This window comes from Prinia subflava, chromosome 9 (genome assembly GCF_021018805.1).
Source record: "Prinia subflava isolate CZ2003 ecotype Zambia chromosome 9, Cam_Psub_1.2, whole genome shotgun sequence".
Classification (NCBI taxonomy): Eukaryota; Metazoa; Chordata; class Aves; order Passeriformes; family Cisticolidae; genus Prinia; species Prinia subflava.
Window position 1 is genome coordinate 17899053 of NC_086255.1, and position 18273 is coordinate 17917325.

An 18273-nucleotide genomic window follows, 5' to 3' on the forward strand; every position below is an offset into this window, starting at 1 on the left:
GTCAGCCCCATTTTGAAGCTTTGATCAGTTTGTAAATGAACTTCAAGACAGCTAACCATTCTCCAAGTAGGGAAGCTCAGCATCACCAATGATGAATGTCTGTATTTCGTGACAAGGTCTATTTCCATTTGCACTGAGACTTCCTAATAGCACACATGTGGCAACTTGTGCAACTGCTGCATTACAGATTGGATTGAAGAAATTGAAAAGCTTTTCAGTCCTTCTATGTACAGAGTGGGCACAATGCCAGACCTGGAATAAGGGAAGGTGCCAAGTTTCCAGTTGTCATGAGTCACTACTGCTAAAAAAGAAAATGCGCACTCATATACGTGTATGTGTGCATGCATATAAAACATATTCTGCACGTTCTCACTGATACTGTGTACTTTCTTACTTCTACTCAAAGTAGCCAAATTCAGGACTGTTAATTCCTGCCTAAATTTTCTGATGGGAGAAGGGGTTAGTCTCTTCCTTCTCATTCAGTTTTGTATTCCACAGAAGTGGGTCAATAACACCTGTTTCCAAATGCTCCAAAGTAGCCATAGAATAATCCATTATCTGCTATTTCATGGGACTCATCTGATAAAATTACACCTGATAAATCTGATAAAATCAATGCAAAACAATGACTGCAGCATGATTAAGAACAGTTGTAAATTTAATTCCATTCACACTCACTTTTAATTATTTTAACTAAGTGCCACTTTTCCATGGGTTTATTGCTTCCTGAAGCTGGCTCAAATGTTGCTAGCTTTGGGCATAGAAAAGCAACACAGAAGGGTGTGAGAGAAATATGCATAACACTGTTCTGAGTTTCACATCTGTAGAGATATAAAATTGTCTACTTGGGACATTAAATGATAATTGGTTGCTTAATTAATCTAGATATACATACTATAGCAGAATTCAGAATTTGAGTATCATGTTTAATTGTAGAGAACATCAGTTAAGGCTCTCTGAAAATGATAACCACACCAAGCTCCAGGGTTCTCCATCTGATTTAGCCCTCTGTGTGATGAGCATTAATTATACTGCATATAGATCTGGCACTGTCATACCTTGAAATTACCTTGAAAATGTGGCAATTTAATGGATCACTACTTAAACAAAAAATATGTGTCTCTGAATGTTTTGACCCAGAAGCAGTACAAGGAATCCCTCAGATTAAAGTAAATAAATATTTTCCTTTATTTATGGTACATCATCTTTTGATCTGTAGTAAAATGAGACTTGAAAACTAAGTAACAAAATACAAGAAGGTGATTATTAAGAAAAGAGAGCTGCACTTACAAAGCAAAGCAACCAGTGATTTTCAGCAACACACAGAACTCTTATAGCTGCAAAGCATCAACATAAACAAATAAATCCCATTTGCTGGGAATTCCTAATTCCTAATGGAGCTCTATACCACACCAAAGAAGTCCATAACATTGTTGGAAACATAGACCAAAGAGAATAATATTTTGCAGTCTTCTTTATACACTGTAACCTTTCTGGGGAAGGAAAAAAAAAAAAAAAAGACAAAGAAAAGAAAAAAAATGCTTCCAAGTAGGGTGAGAAGATAAAGGAGAAGAGAGGGAATGGATGGGTGGGACCCCAGACCGAGTGTCTCTTCCCTTTAGAATTCGTTGCACATGTCAGCATACAACAAGCCAGTGGAATTGTTCAGGGCAGACCTTATTAATTACTATTCAGTTGGTGGCAGATGATAGTCCTCACAACTACAATTGTCATTATGCCACAATCATCCAAATCCATGCACTTGCCAGAGCAGCAGCCTTTGAAAAAAGCAAGCACAAGCAATGAGCAGGCATCTGTGATGATCTACAGGGAAACTGCTTCTCTTTGAATTTTTGACCTTGAATTGTCAATGCCTTAAGAAGAGTATCCCCTCCTATCCCACTCTGTTCTTTAAACTCCTGCACCTTGTTCTCCTCAGGGTGTCACACTCTGCTGGCTGGATGGAGTGGCATGAAAAGCTTTCATTCACATAAACCTGTACTGTTCACATAGGTAATATCCTTCCACAACACTGGCATCTAGAGGAGAAAGCCAAAGCAAATGGAAACATTCAATACTATTGTCAAGTGACAGTTTCCAACATTTTGGCAGCAGAACTAGGATGCTTATTTTTAGAAACTAAAATATTGACTCCATCCTGCCCCCCTCCTCCAAGGAGATGGAAAAAGAAGTCATGTCAACGTAAACTGATGGAAAGCATGTCCAATACTTTGAGGGGAAAGCTCAGGAACAGCTTATACAAGGAAAACACTAGTTGGCATTTTCTGGCCAAATCAGTGGCAACTTAGGTTATCTACAGCAAACATGCCACTTAGACATACCCAGAGAAATGTCAGGCTTTTGTAGCCTACTAACTCATAAATGTAATTCTAGCAGTAATACTGATTTTTCACTTGCTTATACCAGGATCTTTTTGCTTAGGATCTGCTTATACCAGGATGTTCTGCCTTCTGCAGCCAATAATTTCTGCCAGTGGTGTATTCTGAGATGTAACTCCAGGTTCAAGTCTAAACATCATACCTGTGCCAAGACAGCCTTCCATGCTGGAATGAAGTCCAACTGAACCTCAGGAGCAAAGATCATCATGACCTTGTTCAGCATGCTACAGGAAATGTTCAAAACAACCTGAAGACTGCAGCAGATGGTGCCTTTTTTTTTTTTTTTCATTGCTGTATTTCTAGTTTCAGGAATTAATCTAATACAATATTCTAAGGAATAGAACCTCTGCTTCTCAAGTTTTTTGAGGATAGGCATTTTGGAAATAAAACATAGACATATGATTCTAATGGCTGGGAGATTCCAGCTGTTGAAGTCTTAACCAAACTCTGGTTATTTAGAGGTTCACCCATTACTTGCAGATCAGATGGGGTGAGGAATTCATTAGCCTTGTCTGAAAGCTCATACCCTGGGAGCTGCTTCTCATATTCACCTTTTTATTGCTAAGTTGTTCTTCCAGTTCTCAGCATGCTTTTCTGCTGTGTTCCAGGAACAATAAGAAAGTTCTCCCATTGCATACTCAGTGCATGAGTTTCCATGCTTGCAGCCTAACCCCATAAAGCCTAGAAAAAGTCAAGCTGATGTGGCAAAAGATTGCCTTGAAATTTACAGTGCTGCTTTGATTCTGGTAAGCAATTTCTCAACAAGAAATTTCTTGTTCACTGATCATGATGAACAACATCATAGCCAAGTTTGTTCTTTGTCATAAGACACACACATGCTACTGCTGAAGCCTGATTTTACAGTCCCACACACAGCACCTAATCCAGAATCTTGTGCTGGTGAAACAGAAGTGTGAAGAGACTTTTTCTTCCCAAGTAATATAGTTACATGTGATACAGTTCATGTCTCATGACAGGTCATAAGAGAGCAAAGCATGAGAGAACAGTTTGCCAATGCTGCTCCACTACAGCACACATCCTTTACATAACCCAGTTTATACCTCCACAGCTCTTTGCTTTACTTTTGATTTTATAAGAACAAACTCAGAATTCCAACAGGAACTGACTCCTCTTTCAGGATCCTTTTTTTCTGACATCTTTTTTATTTGCTTCAGAACACACACAACTCCTTTTACATATCTGTGGGGGCAGTGACAGGACCCACCTGCTGTGGATCTTTAGATAAATTTTAAAAAGAGTTATTATCACTATAGTATTTACTAACTTGCCCCATACCTCCATATATACTTTAACATTACATTGTAATCAACACCTAAAATGGTTTAAAAACTCAAGGAGGGCTGATCCATTTAAAAATAATACTCTTCCTCTTCTTTTGTGTTGTTTTCAGAAATCTGAGCATTGGATAAAAGCAGGCCATGAGCAAGTTGTCCAAGTCAATCGATCAGAACCAGTGCTGAAGTGATACACGATGTCTGTCTTTTCTGAATCCATTTATGTTTAACTTCCACTGCAGTAAGAGCAAAAGTGATTCTTTTCCATGCTGCTAAAGAGTATTAACGTGTATCCCTTGAGAAATCCAAACCTGATCTTTCTCTTAATCTTTGTTCAATGCAGAAAGGTGGTACAGACTATATATCAGTCTGCCAGTCAAAGTCCTGACCGGATCTATTCCTGTATCATGGACACTTTTACAGCTCAGTAAAATATTTTAATTACTCTCCTGAATTATGTCAATCTATACATGTATATTGTACTAAAAGAGCTTTTGAAGCCTTTTCTACCTTTGAAAGACTAAAATTAAAAAACAAATACCTGTAGCTATATTTCACAGATTCACAAAATGGGTAAGGTTGGGAAGGATCACTGGAGCTTATCTAGTCCAACCTCCTTGCTTAAGCATGGTCTCCCAGAGCACTTTACTCACAATTGTGTCTAGATGGCTTTTGAGTATCTCCAGGCAAGGAAACTCCACAGTCTGTCTAGGTGACGTTTGAGAATTTCACAGTTTTTTTAAAATAAAATTTTAAAACACTAATAAAAAAAGGGAAATGGTAAAATAACATGGAAAGTATGAATTAAAATTTGAACAAGTTTTTCAAACAGCATGATACAGCTTTTGTGTCACTGAAGTGAATGTTGTATGGTACTGTTGTACAATCTGACACAGCTGTAGGATTCACAGCTTAGGCATTCTCCAACCTGTGTGATGGAATATCAGAGCAGGGAAAAAGATGGATACTGACTGCCCATTATGCCAGTGGTGCATTGGTCCAGTTGAAATTTAACTGATAAACTCTCTTGTGCCATAAATCTGCAGAGAGATTATTGTATGCAATGCACAGTCAGAGGACAGCACGGTAGCAGATTCACTACTGCAGGAGGCACAGCTAACAAATTTCATACTTCAGGACATGAGCTGATTATTTCTGAACCCTGCAGACTAACACACCCTCTACAGCACACAGCCTTCTGCTGGGTACCTTAGGCAGACTTCAGTCTGATTTTCCAAGACTATAGTTGAAAAGGAGACTAAAGTACAAAGAAGGAGGAGAATACATTGTGATGAGCCTTGGCACTCTCTTCCAATCGTGAGGACAAAACAGGCATCTTGTTCTAAAGGTTGTTCTTACTTTTCTAATGAAGTTAACTTTGCAGGCACACAACAGCTTGTGGAGGGGGAAAACCTCAAAATATGTGCAAGTGTGACTAAGCTTTTCTAATTTTGTTTTTCTTCTCAATGTGAAATTTTGTTTTGAAAATTTAATTTCTGTGTACAAAGTGCAGGCATTTTAAAAGATCAAAGTGAAGCAATGTTTTTAAACTACTGAAAAAACATTTCAAGAAATTCAATCTATTTTTTTTAATTTTGATTAGCAACTTTCTAGATTTCACTTTTTCATTCCAGTAAATAAAATTCTCAGCTTTTTTTATTCTCTCATTTTTCATGGGAAAAAGAAATCAGAAAACCCAAATAATCAAACACAAAAAATATCAGTGCCCCAAAACCCAAACCACAACAGAAATAAATCTCTCAAAGTCCATATAACTGCTAAAGGAGATAAGAAGTAGTAAGGGATTTTTTTATAAGAACTGGACTGTCATAAAGATGTCAGAGTGAGGCTTGCAGGCATTTCCATGGCAAGCATTATTAAGCACCAGAGAAACAAAAGGAGGTTGTTTTTAACATTTCAAATATTTATCGAGTATCGAGTATATTTATCTGTTCTGAATCACATTGAACTTCAGAGGCAGTAACAACTTGCTAGGTTTCAACAATGATCAAAACAAACTAAATGGGACATTGTGAACAGCTCCCATTTCAAAACATTTGAAGGTTTTGCACCCCGAATTTGATTCTACTTAAGTAAATCTCATAAAATGGTAAAACATCTTGTAAAAGCTGTATAGAAGAGAAGCCTGTGCTACAATACCCTCCAAGTCCCTAATTGTGTTCTGTCTCCACGGGCCTATCACAAACAATGTCTCCACAACCTCCCAGCCTCTGCAGGAACAGGGAGCCCCAGTCCAATTCTCATGTGCACCAGCAGAGGAGCACAAGGGTCTGTCAGTAAGTTTTATTTCACATAAATAAAAGTTTTACTGACATTTAATCACTACTGAGGTGAACAAAGCTAATTTGTTTCTTCCAAAGCCTCTTCTGGGTAAAGTCAGAATTTCCAAAATTTTTGTTGTTTGGACAAGAAAAGGGGCAAATTGCATGATCCTTCTCATCTTTATGTGCCAGGAAAGGACCATGGTGAGCAAAAGGAAAAGAGACAACTGTGGTAAACATGGTTTGGAACAAGCTTCCACTAAGAGTCTTTGGCAACAGATGAGAGCCTTCCACCACAATATCATTATTTCCAGTTAGCAAATTCAGATTTCATGGCTGCTCTCAGGAGACCACTGTCCTGCTACTATGAATCACGAACATCACCGTATGACCCTCTGCAAGTCCAACAGCAAATCTGTTCCTTGCATTGAAGCAGAAAATGAGGCCTCACTCGCCACTCTTCATATCAAAGCCAGTAGCACAAGATGTGCAAGGCTTATTTCCCATTTATTTACTGTAAGGACCACAAAAATATCACTTCATTCCTCCTCCCTCTACAATACCAATCTAACCTCATTTTTTCTCACTTAAATATTATCTGTAATACATTAGTAGCCCATAGCTCCAATTGAGAGCATTGTCACATTGCAACAGATGGTCTGTAAATGCACTTATTAAATCTTCACTGTACACTTAACTCAGACTTTTATTCACAGCTGCTCCACACTGGACTTGTGTCTGTGCAGCAATATTGTGGAGTTACCAGTTTAAGCTAACAGGCCTAACTGAGGGTCCTTGATTGATAAGGCAGGTCCTGGAGGGGATCTTGTGTGCTATCTGCACGTAATTTGCATTTAGTCAGCTAGTTGAAATTGGTATGGAAACTCAGTTGCTCTGGAGAAAAAAAAATCAGTGGATTGCACAGCTCTTTTTGCATGGAATCCCCTTTTTAATCTCTCCCAACCTTTCAGACTCCCCATTCACTCCCTTCCCATGCAGAATCTTTTATTTCTTGTCTCTGTTTCCTTCCTCCCACTTAAAGACTTTCTACTCTCATTGTCTGTTTTATATCCCAAACTTATTCAGCAGCAGCCTTTTTCTTGTCACCCCATCCCTGCTCAGCACTGACAGCTATATCTGGTCTTTCCAGTTCCTGGGATTGCAACCACCTTTTCCATTTCCCCCCACACACAGTCACATAACACTGTACGTGTCTAGCTCTAAGAATCCTTGGTGAAATCTCTGTATTTTTCTCCTCATCTTGGGTCTTTTCTTCTTTGGCCCAGTGATCCTGCTTGAGCAATGAAGAGTGATGCTGCTGCATCCAATTTCTTCCTCAGAATTTGTGTATGAAAAGAGATAGCTAATAACCAGTTGCCAGGATGGAAGAGGAACATTTATAGGTTCCCTTCTTACACCCCTTCTGCCTCTACACTCTGCATTTGAGGGGCCATTTCCTGAAAAATTCATTTGGAACTATTTGTAAATGAGGCCCAGAATGCAAGACTTTTCTCTTAGACAGACTAAAAAGTGAAGAAATATAAGGTGTGCCCACTCATAGACACACATCTGTTCCCAGCTCCTTCCAGAACTGACAAGGAGCTTGCATCATGCTTAGTTCTGCATCCTCACAGAATCTCTGCTGACTGAAAGGGACATAGCAAAACAGCCACATGGTTTCTGTTTAGTTCTCTTTTATCAGTCTCTGTCATGAACCTCTCCCACCCCACAAACAATTGAAGTATCAGAATTTCATCTAATGCTTTCCATCCCTTCTTTTCAAAGGCTCTGCTCTCTCAACACCTTCCAGCACATCCACAGCAGATGAAGGTTCCCCTGGGTCAGCTGCCAGTCTGCTCAAGTCTAAGCCTATCACAACTCTGGCATCAGAACTCATCTGGTCACAGCTGTGGTGGGGGAGAAGGAAGAGAATGATCTGCCTTCTCTGCTTGCCTGAGACACAGCCAGGAAGCTTAAGGCAAGGTCTTCTCCATAAGAGTATTTTGGAAAAATCTTTAAAATTATCTTTCTGAATTTGTTCTGCAAAAAGTACAGACTAGCTCATTTTGTGGAAATGTCTCAAAACATTTCAAAGCATTTATCTGCCACAATAGGGTTATGTGTATCTCTGTGTTCCAAATCCCATTCCCTGTGCCATTTCAATGAAGTATTTCAGGTAAGATCAAGAAGAGAAAAACCAATTTGACCAAGGAGATTCACATTATAGGTTAAAGACAGTTTGAAAACTAATGTCTGTTTTTACATTGCAGAGAATTAGCATGTTCATTAGGTAAAGTGAAAATTCTTGTGTGCATATTTTTCAGGGAATGCTCTTGAAAGTCCAATTGTATTAAAGCAACAATAGGTTTTGAGCTTTTTATAATGGACCGATCAGTAATTGTCATCAACATTTTACCACTAAGGCACAAGATCAGGTTGTTGTGGGCCTGCTGTTTTTCAAAATCACATTCTCTAATGCTTCTGAGCCTTCTACAATCACTAGGAATTATTCTCAAACTACCCCTGTTTTCCAAGGGAATGCTGAATGCATAAGACATGAAGCAATCAGCCAATGGTCATAAATTGAATTTCTGTTGTCTAGACTGCAAGGCCAGATTTCATTCATAATTATTTCCTTTCTGTTTTGAACACGTTTCATATTTCAAACTCCTTATCTCACATAATTTTACCCATATTATAAACAAAGTTTAGATACATCTCCAATGTGTTGATGAAAACATTTGTCTGCTTTTTGGCAACTACTGTCATCAAAGCATTGAGATACAGAGATTTTCTTGTATAAAAGAATGATTCCTGTCAAAAAAATGGTATAAGGTACAAGTGTAAAACAAAATCTGTTCAGCTGGATGGTTCAATATCTCAGCTGGAATGAATACATCTATTTTGCTCCTTGAAAATAGCTCATATATGTACTGATGGCAAAGAACCACAGGCTGTTACAGACAGGACTTCTGACGTGGCTGCAGTAGAGGGAGCTGTTTTACCGGCTAAGGCAGAGAGAGCAGGTTGGGATTCCTCTCTTGCTAGGTACTAAGGAGAATTTTCAGACTGAAGTACATCAGTTATTTCCTTTGACAGCTGCATTATTCTATTGTTCTAGACTATTTGAATTAGTAGTATCCAAAGGCTGTAATTAAGCACTGGTTTCTGTTGAGTATTAATTCTCTACTCTTTCAGCAGTACAAATATGTACAATAAGATAACAGAGTAAGAAATAATGAGGTTTTTATCTAGAGTGCTCTACCCTACACATGAATCCCATAACATCCAAGGGCCTGATATGCTAGATAGTAGCTTTCAAGTATCAACCTAGAGCTGCTCATCACTTCAAAAGGATGGAACATCTTCACAATGAGACTGCCAAACAATGGGACAGATTCTGCAGGTGTATACGTAGTACTGTGAAGAAAGTCCAACAGTGATGGGGTAAGACAGAGCAGACAAGGTACAAGAAAAGTAAAGTGTATAATGTGCCTTGATAGGTGGCGATTTTAATCCACCATTTGGGTGTACTGTATTCACGAAGTCAGAGGTCAGTGGATTTTGTTGGAAGCAGTGTATTAAGAATAGTAATAGTTCTATTCTGATACTGTGCTTGTATGCAGCACATTTGATACTATTAAACTGTCACGTCATAAACTGATAAAAATCTGTTCTAGGATAAAATGCAGAGGGATCATCCAGGATAGAAATGAAACAGAAAAAGCCTTGGAAAATAGCTGGAGAGACATTCCTCTTTGTTGAAATATTGCCACATTGCATCCTTGCCATGTCCTCTCCCATTTCTGGGCATCAAAGTAGTACCAATGGCCAAGAGTACTCTCTATATATCATGTGCTGGCTGGTAGGATATACCTTTTTTCCTGGAACCAGCCATACCACAATAATCCAGGATTTTGTCTGCACTGCTGCAATACATCTACCTGTGACCAACTGCACATGGGCCACCCAGGAGCTCCAGCTGAATCAACAACGCACAGCAAGTTACCTCTTTCAGAGTAAGGAAAAAGAGATGAGAACACATTGCACTGGGGCTTCTTGTTATATACTGGTACAACATGGACCCACTTAAAGGTCCTGCCATTAATCTTCAAGGGGTCAGTAAGTAAGCTACTTATTGCCAGCTAAGGATGACAGCTATCAGCGAAAATGTTCAGGCTCTGCAGGGGAAAATAGAGGTAAGCCACCAATGTAGAGTTTATCGAATGGCTTTCTTTTAGAGGTCAGGAGGGTCCAAAGATGTTATGCTCTGATCTGTGATGAACTGGAATCACATGAAAATTTTATGTCGGGTATCCTACTAACTACTAAGAATTGATATCTGAAGAGACTTCTGTTCACAAGAACAAAACTGGCAATTCAAATTAAATTCAGCAGTACGTTTAGTCTGAAAGAGATATAAACAGGGAAAAAGACATTTCAAATACTTTAGATTTAACTGAAAAGAAAAATCTTATTTTTCACTTTTGAAAGTGTTACTTTTCAAAATTACCTCAAGGGTTCCATTCTTGCAGCAAAATTAAGGTATTTCAAACAAACAAATATCATTTGGACCAGTTTACTGTATGGCCTCTGAGCAGTGGATGTTCAGAATGTGGTTTGGTTGTCTCTCCACCCTTCCTGACCTCCTCCCTCCACCTATGGCATTTCCCTTCCTGGATGTGATCATGGTGCCAGAATTCCACATGCTTCCTGCTAATTGCCACCGACAAAATGATAAATTATAGAAACCCTCACATACACAAAAATAATAAGAAACAAATTTAATAGATTACATATTTTTCTAATAGCATTTTGGCTTAGTTGTTAGAGCAGAATTATGAAACAAAAAGGACAGACCCAAGCTGAAATGACTAATTACTGGGCTGTACAGCCTGATTCCTAGATCAGTGTAGATATGGAAGGAGTCCAGTGGAGTCCAGGCACCTGCTTCAGGGACGCTACACATAAACAGCTGGTGAGGTATAGTGATGCACTTTTGGCTGTGGGCAGCCTGACACCTCCTCTCCTGGGAGCTAAAACAGAAAAGCTGGGTAGACTGCACGCTGTTTCTTAGCAGTTACCTCTATTGTTAGGATGCTGTTCATAGGTAAAAAATCACTAGCCAGTTCTATTCACAACTCTTTAAAGATATCTTCTATTTTTAAAAAATTATTGCTATTTTGATCATTTTCAGCTTGGAACAGAGGCTCAAGTTTCACAAAACATTAATAAGCATTATTTAAATCAATCTTTGTTCAGCAAAACATATCAACATATGCTTAGTTCTAAGTATTTTAGTCTTGGCTGGATTTTCAGCTGCCCTGAGGCATGGCCTCAGTGAATGCTGCCCTTTTGCCTACCTGTCATCACAGGAAGGACATTAAAGCCCCTGGCACTTCAGGGTGCTACGCACACACTGTAAACACGTAAAGAGAAACAACTCACCCCTAGCCAGACATGTACACAGAGATCTGTGACGTGCACAGTCTGATATCTGCTACCTCATGAAGTGCAGGGCTTGGGGGCTTCCTGGTGTTTTAACTCCCCCCTCACAGCTTGAGATGGTATTTTGTCCTAGCAAAGCCTTGAGCCTTTGAGCAAGTGGTGCTCCTGATTCACAACCATACTTTTCTCTTTAGAAAGGTGAACACAAAATATACTTTAATATACTTTTCTGGAACTGGAAGAAAAAGCCTCAAGCCAGTCTTCTGTGTAGTACTCAGATTTGATACTAGCCTTTGTCACTTGTATGTGAAAAAAAAATGTATATGCAATTTCCTTCCTTATAAAATTGCATCACTGGGAGAATGAAATTTAACTTCCTTCATTTCTAAGGAATAATCTGCTTGTATGATTCCCATAAAGACCCATAGGTTCTGCTAATCTAAGTATCTCATACTTGAGCCTGAATCTCTAAGAAATTAAACTTAATAAAAAACCTTTAATCAAACCAAATAATATCTGTATTTTAAATATCAGTTATTATCTGGCCTAGAATTCTGCTTGTATCCAAAGATAAGTAGTGTATTCTGTCAGGCAGCATGTAGCCTACTGGTTAATCACAGAGCAACAGATAAGTAGGATAGAATCACTGCAAAATTTCCATCTTAGAACAAACTTTTTGCTGCACTCAGTTTAAGAAAAAAAAAATCTGACAGTATCTCATCTTTAACCAGTACTTAGAAAACACCTCTGCCCCAAGTTTTAACTTGTGTGTAATTCTGCTTGCTACCAACTAGACAAATTTTGTGTGCAAAATTTTAACTTTATGATTCTTACATGCATTTCAGGCAAGAATTCTGAAAAAAGAGAACTGGTAACATTAGTAACCAGATAAATTTTATAAAATTCTATTGATTATTAAGAAGAGGGTTTAAGCACTGTCTCTTTTTAAAGATACATTTTATAATCCATTGCAAATGTAAAAACCAGATTATAATCAGATGTAATATAAACACCAGTGGAAAATTTCCTATACAGTTGGTCATTCCAACTCACTTGCCACTTCCAAGCTAAGTCCCCAGTTGTCCCACACCCTCCCATACAATCTTTACCATGACAACTTCCATTCATCAGCCTCCAGCTACACATCACTGTTGTGGAAGGAACTGATGATAAAATATAACCTCTCCAAACATACCTTGAGTTCACTGATAGTAGCAACTGCTGACTGCTGGCACTCCCAGAGACACAGAGTCAGAGTTGGCTTTCATTGCTGCCATCTCTTTGAAAGAGGAATTGCTGTGTGTGCACTTCCCATCTTTCTACCCCCAGCACCAATTACATCCCTGCAGTGGTTTCTGGAAAAGCTAGTCTGGAGACATTAGCTCCATTACCTTGAGAGGTGGTACCACTTCAGAGTCTATCCTGCATTTGGAAATTCTTGCAACTGAACCAACTAACCCTTAAACAACCCCAAATCCACATAGGATTTTGGATTGGTCACCCTACTAAAAGTTGCAGTTGCTCAAAACTTCTTCACAACCTTAAAGAAATCCTAAGATCCATAGCTACAGAGAGGCTTGATCAGCTTTAGAAAAGAGGGGCTTAGTGGCACCAGTAGCTACAAAGGTATGGATTTCCTTAGATGCTCTTTCCTTAGAAGAGAGCACAGCACCAGGCACCAGGGTTACCTTGACTTTTCAAACGTTTGCAGCTGACAAGCACAGATGGCCAAGACATGGGGAAATGTCCACAGCAGGAGCAATCCAGAATGGATCAGCTGCCATGAATGGTCCTTTTTCATTTGCCAGGTAAAAAGCAGCAAGTAGAAGGCAGTAGTGAAGAAAAGGACTTAGTGCTAATGCTTAGATGCAGATTCCAACAAACAGTAATGAGGTGTGCATGGTCCAAGCATAGAAGCAGATCAAGGAAAGGGAGAGATGCCCATCCTGGGAAGCACTGCCATGATTTTAAGATATTTGTTCATGGTATATTTGCAAAATAGGACTGCAAGAACCTGCAAAGAACACAATATGGACTAGATGAAGCTGGACTGGTTAAAGTTAAAACATACTGCAAAGAAGAAACGAGCTCAGGAAGCCAAATTTACTTGCATCAATGGTTGTATAATAAATATAACAAACATGTACGCATATATCTATGTATTCACATGAATGTATGGTGAAAACATTTCACAAACATCTATTTCAAGTTTTTTTACAGCAAGAAGATTGAAATGTTCGTTCTCCTCCCATGCAAACTTTTTTCAACTAGAAACAACAATCTTCTTGAAAGGTAACTTTATTTCATAAAAGTCAAGTTTAAAGAAGCTTGGAGACAAGACATCATTTGATTCAAAAAAAATCTCCACTTTTTAATAATTAATAGTAGAAAAAATGCTGGAGGTGGGGGGAGGCAAGATATATTTTGGCTTTTTGTCATAGAAAACACTGTCCCCCCCCCCCAAAAAAAAATGCACAGGCCTAAACAAGTCTAGTTGAACAGTTCTCATTTCTTACCGCAAAGTGTCCTCCAGTCCAGTTTTTTGCCTTAGTAAATGAGTTTCTTCAGTAGACACTATACAAGGCTACCTGCTATCATGCATCACTGCCACCGTACCTGAACCCTGACAACTACATTTCATAAGTGGATCTTTATATTTTATTTTCATAAAACCACAGCATCTCTTTCCCTTCCAGGCTCAATAAACAGCTTAGTCAAGGTTTTGACTATCTGTTTCATTTAATTACATATGCCTTGATTTATGGTTCAGGAAAGGCTGTAAATGAGGACATCACATTTGCAATTCAACCTCAAAATGTTTTCAAAAACAGCAACAAAATTCCTCACACGAAGTCTTATGAAAACAATCCCCAGGGGAACCACATGCAATGCAGCCTGGTCAGCTTCTGTGTTTATCAAACAGGAGAGATGAATGGCTGACTTTGATTTTTTTCCTAGGTGTGCAAATAGAGTATTAGATTTGCTTATCCCAAAATGTTTACCTTCATCTGTCAGTGCTGGGAGCTGAACAGGTCGCTCTGTGCCCCAGGGGAGGCACGGGCCAGGAGATGTGAGGCTGAGCTGATGTGGCTTGGCAGAACTACACGGTACCAGAAGGGCTGAAGGCCATGGACTGTCAATAAACAAGGATACAAGGCATCAGAAATCATAAACCAGTTTCCAGGTGCTCAGTAAACCCACCTCACTCAAACATCAGAGATTCCAGTGAGCACATAAAAATACAATAAAGAAAGAGAGGCAAGACCCCGGAGGAAATTAATACCAAACCCTCTTGATAGCACACCTGAATTTTGGAGCCATTAAATGCAAATTCTGCCTGGGGCTCTATGTTTATCAAGTGTCCTGTTATATTAACAGTGAGAGAAATTCTATCTTTAAGCTTTCTGTTCCTTGAGTGATTGAAGGCCAATGACAAAAGAGCAGCAGATCTGGGATTGCCTGCACCCAGAGCTGTAACAAGGCACATTATGCACTTCCACATGACAGCCACAGTGTATGTATAACTGCCAGGAAAAAAATGTCAGCAGGAATGATCTCAAATAATTCATCTCATGAATATGAATTCTAAGGGAAGTTCCAAGATGTGTGGTAAATATGGAGAAAGAGTCCTGAAGGATATATAATCTAGCATTATGTGAAGCATATTTTGGTTCAAAGATACGAAAACTTTAAAGTCGTATGGGGCCCCCATAATAATTTATACAAGACAACACAGTTATTCCTGCAATAACCTTACAGTACACGGTTAATCTGTAGTGTTACTTTAAAGTGATGATGGGTGTCTTTTCAAATAGTTGTCAGTGACAGAGAATCCAGCATACTTTTGGCAAATTATTGCATTAGGGAATTATATTCTGTTCTAAAAACTGTTAAAATATTTTTTATCAACAGATTAAACAGAAATCTCTCCCTCTGTAGGTGTTTTGTTTTAACTTCAATAAGATTAATATTTTCAGCTTCTTAAAGCCTTTTGATCTAAGGCAGATGCTTAAGATTTTCAATCATTCTTTTCAAACTGTAAAGGAGTGGAAAAAGAGACACAACAGTATTGAACAAATCAGCACAAGAACTAGGCACACTTTGAGCTCATCAATACATTTACTTTCTTTTCCAGCTAAAAATGTTGTGTTGGGTGTTACTGATTCACCCTCACACAGCGCAGTGGTTGAGGTTCAACCAAGCAGGAAGTTCAGGTCCAGGATGGAATTTCTGATCAAATTGCAAAAGCAGTCTTTAGCACAGGGAGCAGTCTGTAATGGAGCAGTCAATGCATAAAGGAAAATGACACTGAAGTTTCTGCACTAGGAAAACCATACCAGTGATGTGAACTTGGGTGTCCCAAGCCCTTGGTAAAGGTTTTTTGATAGACTATTTTGTAATGTTTCATTTGCATAGCCAAAAAAAGAATTTGAAATATCTATTTTAAAAAACGGAATTCTTATTTGCCAATCAGCCCCAGGTGTTTTGGTGAATATTTCATTAGGTAGTAATAAAGAAGAACAGAAGCAATAAGCTTCCCTTATCCTGCTTGCCATTTCTGTGACTATATTTGGGCAGCAAGCAGAGATTCAAACAGAAAGTTTAAAACAACTCTTTCCAGTTAAAGATTTTCCCAAGAAAAATGTCCTTTCTATGTTTCTTTCCAAAAATCAAATGCACTGTTTTTGTCTAGGTCACCCTGCACTAAATCACTGGGCTCACATCTCCCCCAGAAAGAGAGGAGAAGAATCTGATCATTCCCACAATGGCTCACTCACCCCTAGGCTGACAGGAAAACTTAAGCCCTTTTCATGAGGCTTATGAAATGGCTTATGGGCAGGAGGTGCAGAATAGAGGCCAGGGAGTGTGATGGCCAGGGTAAACCTGCAGCAGTGCCAAGCAGCTCAGTATACCCAGAGCTGTGCAGAGGCTTTGTACACGGTTGTCTGGAGATGGAGGCACCCTGCTTCTGTTCTCACACACTCTTTATTAAATGGGCTTTTGTTAAGCTTATAGTTAAGATTAATGCAGCTCAATGAAGTACCAGCTCATTGATTCCACATTTGATGGGTAAATTTCAAAACCAGACACTTAATTAGGATATCTCACCCCCTAAAACTTAATGTCTTTATGAAGTTGGAAAAAGTATTCAATAGCAAACTACTGAATAGTTGCTGATACTAAAATTATTTCCCATATATTGAATTGCTTTTGATTCAGATATACAGGAAAAATGTGATTTAAGGCACTGATTACTCTGAGATAGGAAAAGATGCATTTTACCATTCTTTTAATACGAGCCACTGCAGAGCAAAGCAAACAGCACCTTTTAAGGATTTTCATTCATACCACCTTTAGGCACAGAATTGTTTGGATCTAAAATTCCATCCTCATCTCTCTTCCTTACCTTATAAAAGACACACAAACCACCCTGGAGCTAAGCTCTTACACAATGCACATCTCACCTCTCCCAGTTTCAGAAAGAGAAATCTGGGCAATGGCTTCCTCTGTTCTGTATCTGCCTACAATCACAAGCAACCCCTAAAAGCCTTTTTATTTCAACGTGGCAGTGAGAATAAGATAAGGTGCCTTCAAAAGCAGACTGTAATTTCAGGTGAATGCCATCAATTGCTGCATTTCATAATGGGCCATAAAACAAGAACAGCAAAAGTATATCTAACACAGGACTTACAAATCTGAGTGGCTTTCGTGACTTGCAGGATGAAAACCCATTATTTTCAGAAGACCAAGATGCAAAGAAAATAAATGCCAAACTTATGTTCAAAAGCACTGTGGTTCTTCCCACTATCGTGAAAAGCCGATTTCATGATTTTGTGGAGTTTGATTTCTAATTTGAGGATTTGACAACACTATATGTATTCTCCCAGTAAGGAATGGAAAGGAAATTCAAGTAAAGATCCCTTTTGCTCACTAAACCTTTGTGTGCCTTAGAGATGACATCCTCACCATTCCTGCCACAGTGTACTCTCTGCTCCACCCGACTGCTCCCTGTAACCTCTATGTCTGAGCCAGCTGCTTACTGAACTGCAACAAAACATCAGAATAGGTTGCTTCCCCCAGGAATATGCTGGAGACTGGAATGCTTTTCCAAAATTTAGCTAAATAGTGATAGCTAAATCACTTTTCAAACATGTTTTCCAACAGCCTGAGGACTCTATTTGGTTCAATAGCCTTTTAGAGGACATGTAGGGGAGTTTACCAGATTTTACATAGAACTCTAACATCTTAGCTCAGTCTGACTGATTGGTAGGCCAGGGCAAATTTGGGGGCTGGGGGGGGGGGGGTGGGGAGGGAAGCACTGAAGAAACATCATAAAATACCCTTTTCTTTCCCTCACCAAGTATTGCAACTTTTAAACAGCTTATTCAAATAACTTCAAATTCAGTAAAATTCTCAACTGCCTTCAGCCCACCCATGTCACATTTGAAACTTAGCAGAGTAAGAACGGAAAGTCCTTTAGTAGAGATGCCAGTAAAAACTGGATTTATAGAAGAAAGCAAATGTTGCCCTTATATAAAGAGTAAGATTGTGAGTTAGACTTACAGAGTGGCATTCACTTAATTCTGAATCATCACTATATCTTCCATAACAAATAAAAATCAGAAAATGCACCCAGTTCTACCAACTTCTCTTCTGAAGACATAGCAAGTGGTTGTTTCTGCTTCCAAGTTCCTGCAGTACAAGTACACAAGATGCACAGAGGAAACCTGTATCCACTTCATTTTGCATCCAGGCACAGGAAAACCAAGTGAATCATCCATTGTCACTGAAGGAATGGAATTAAACTCAGATATATTTAACCTTGTGACTGAGCGTTGTCTGCTCATT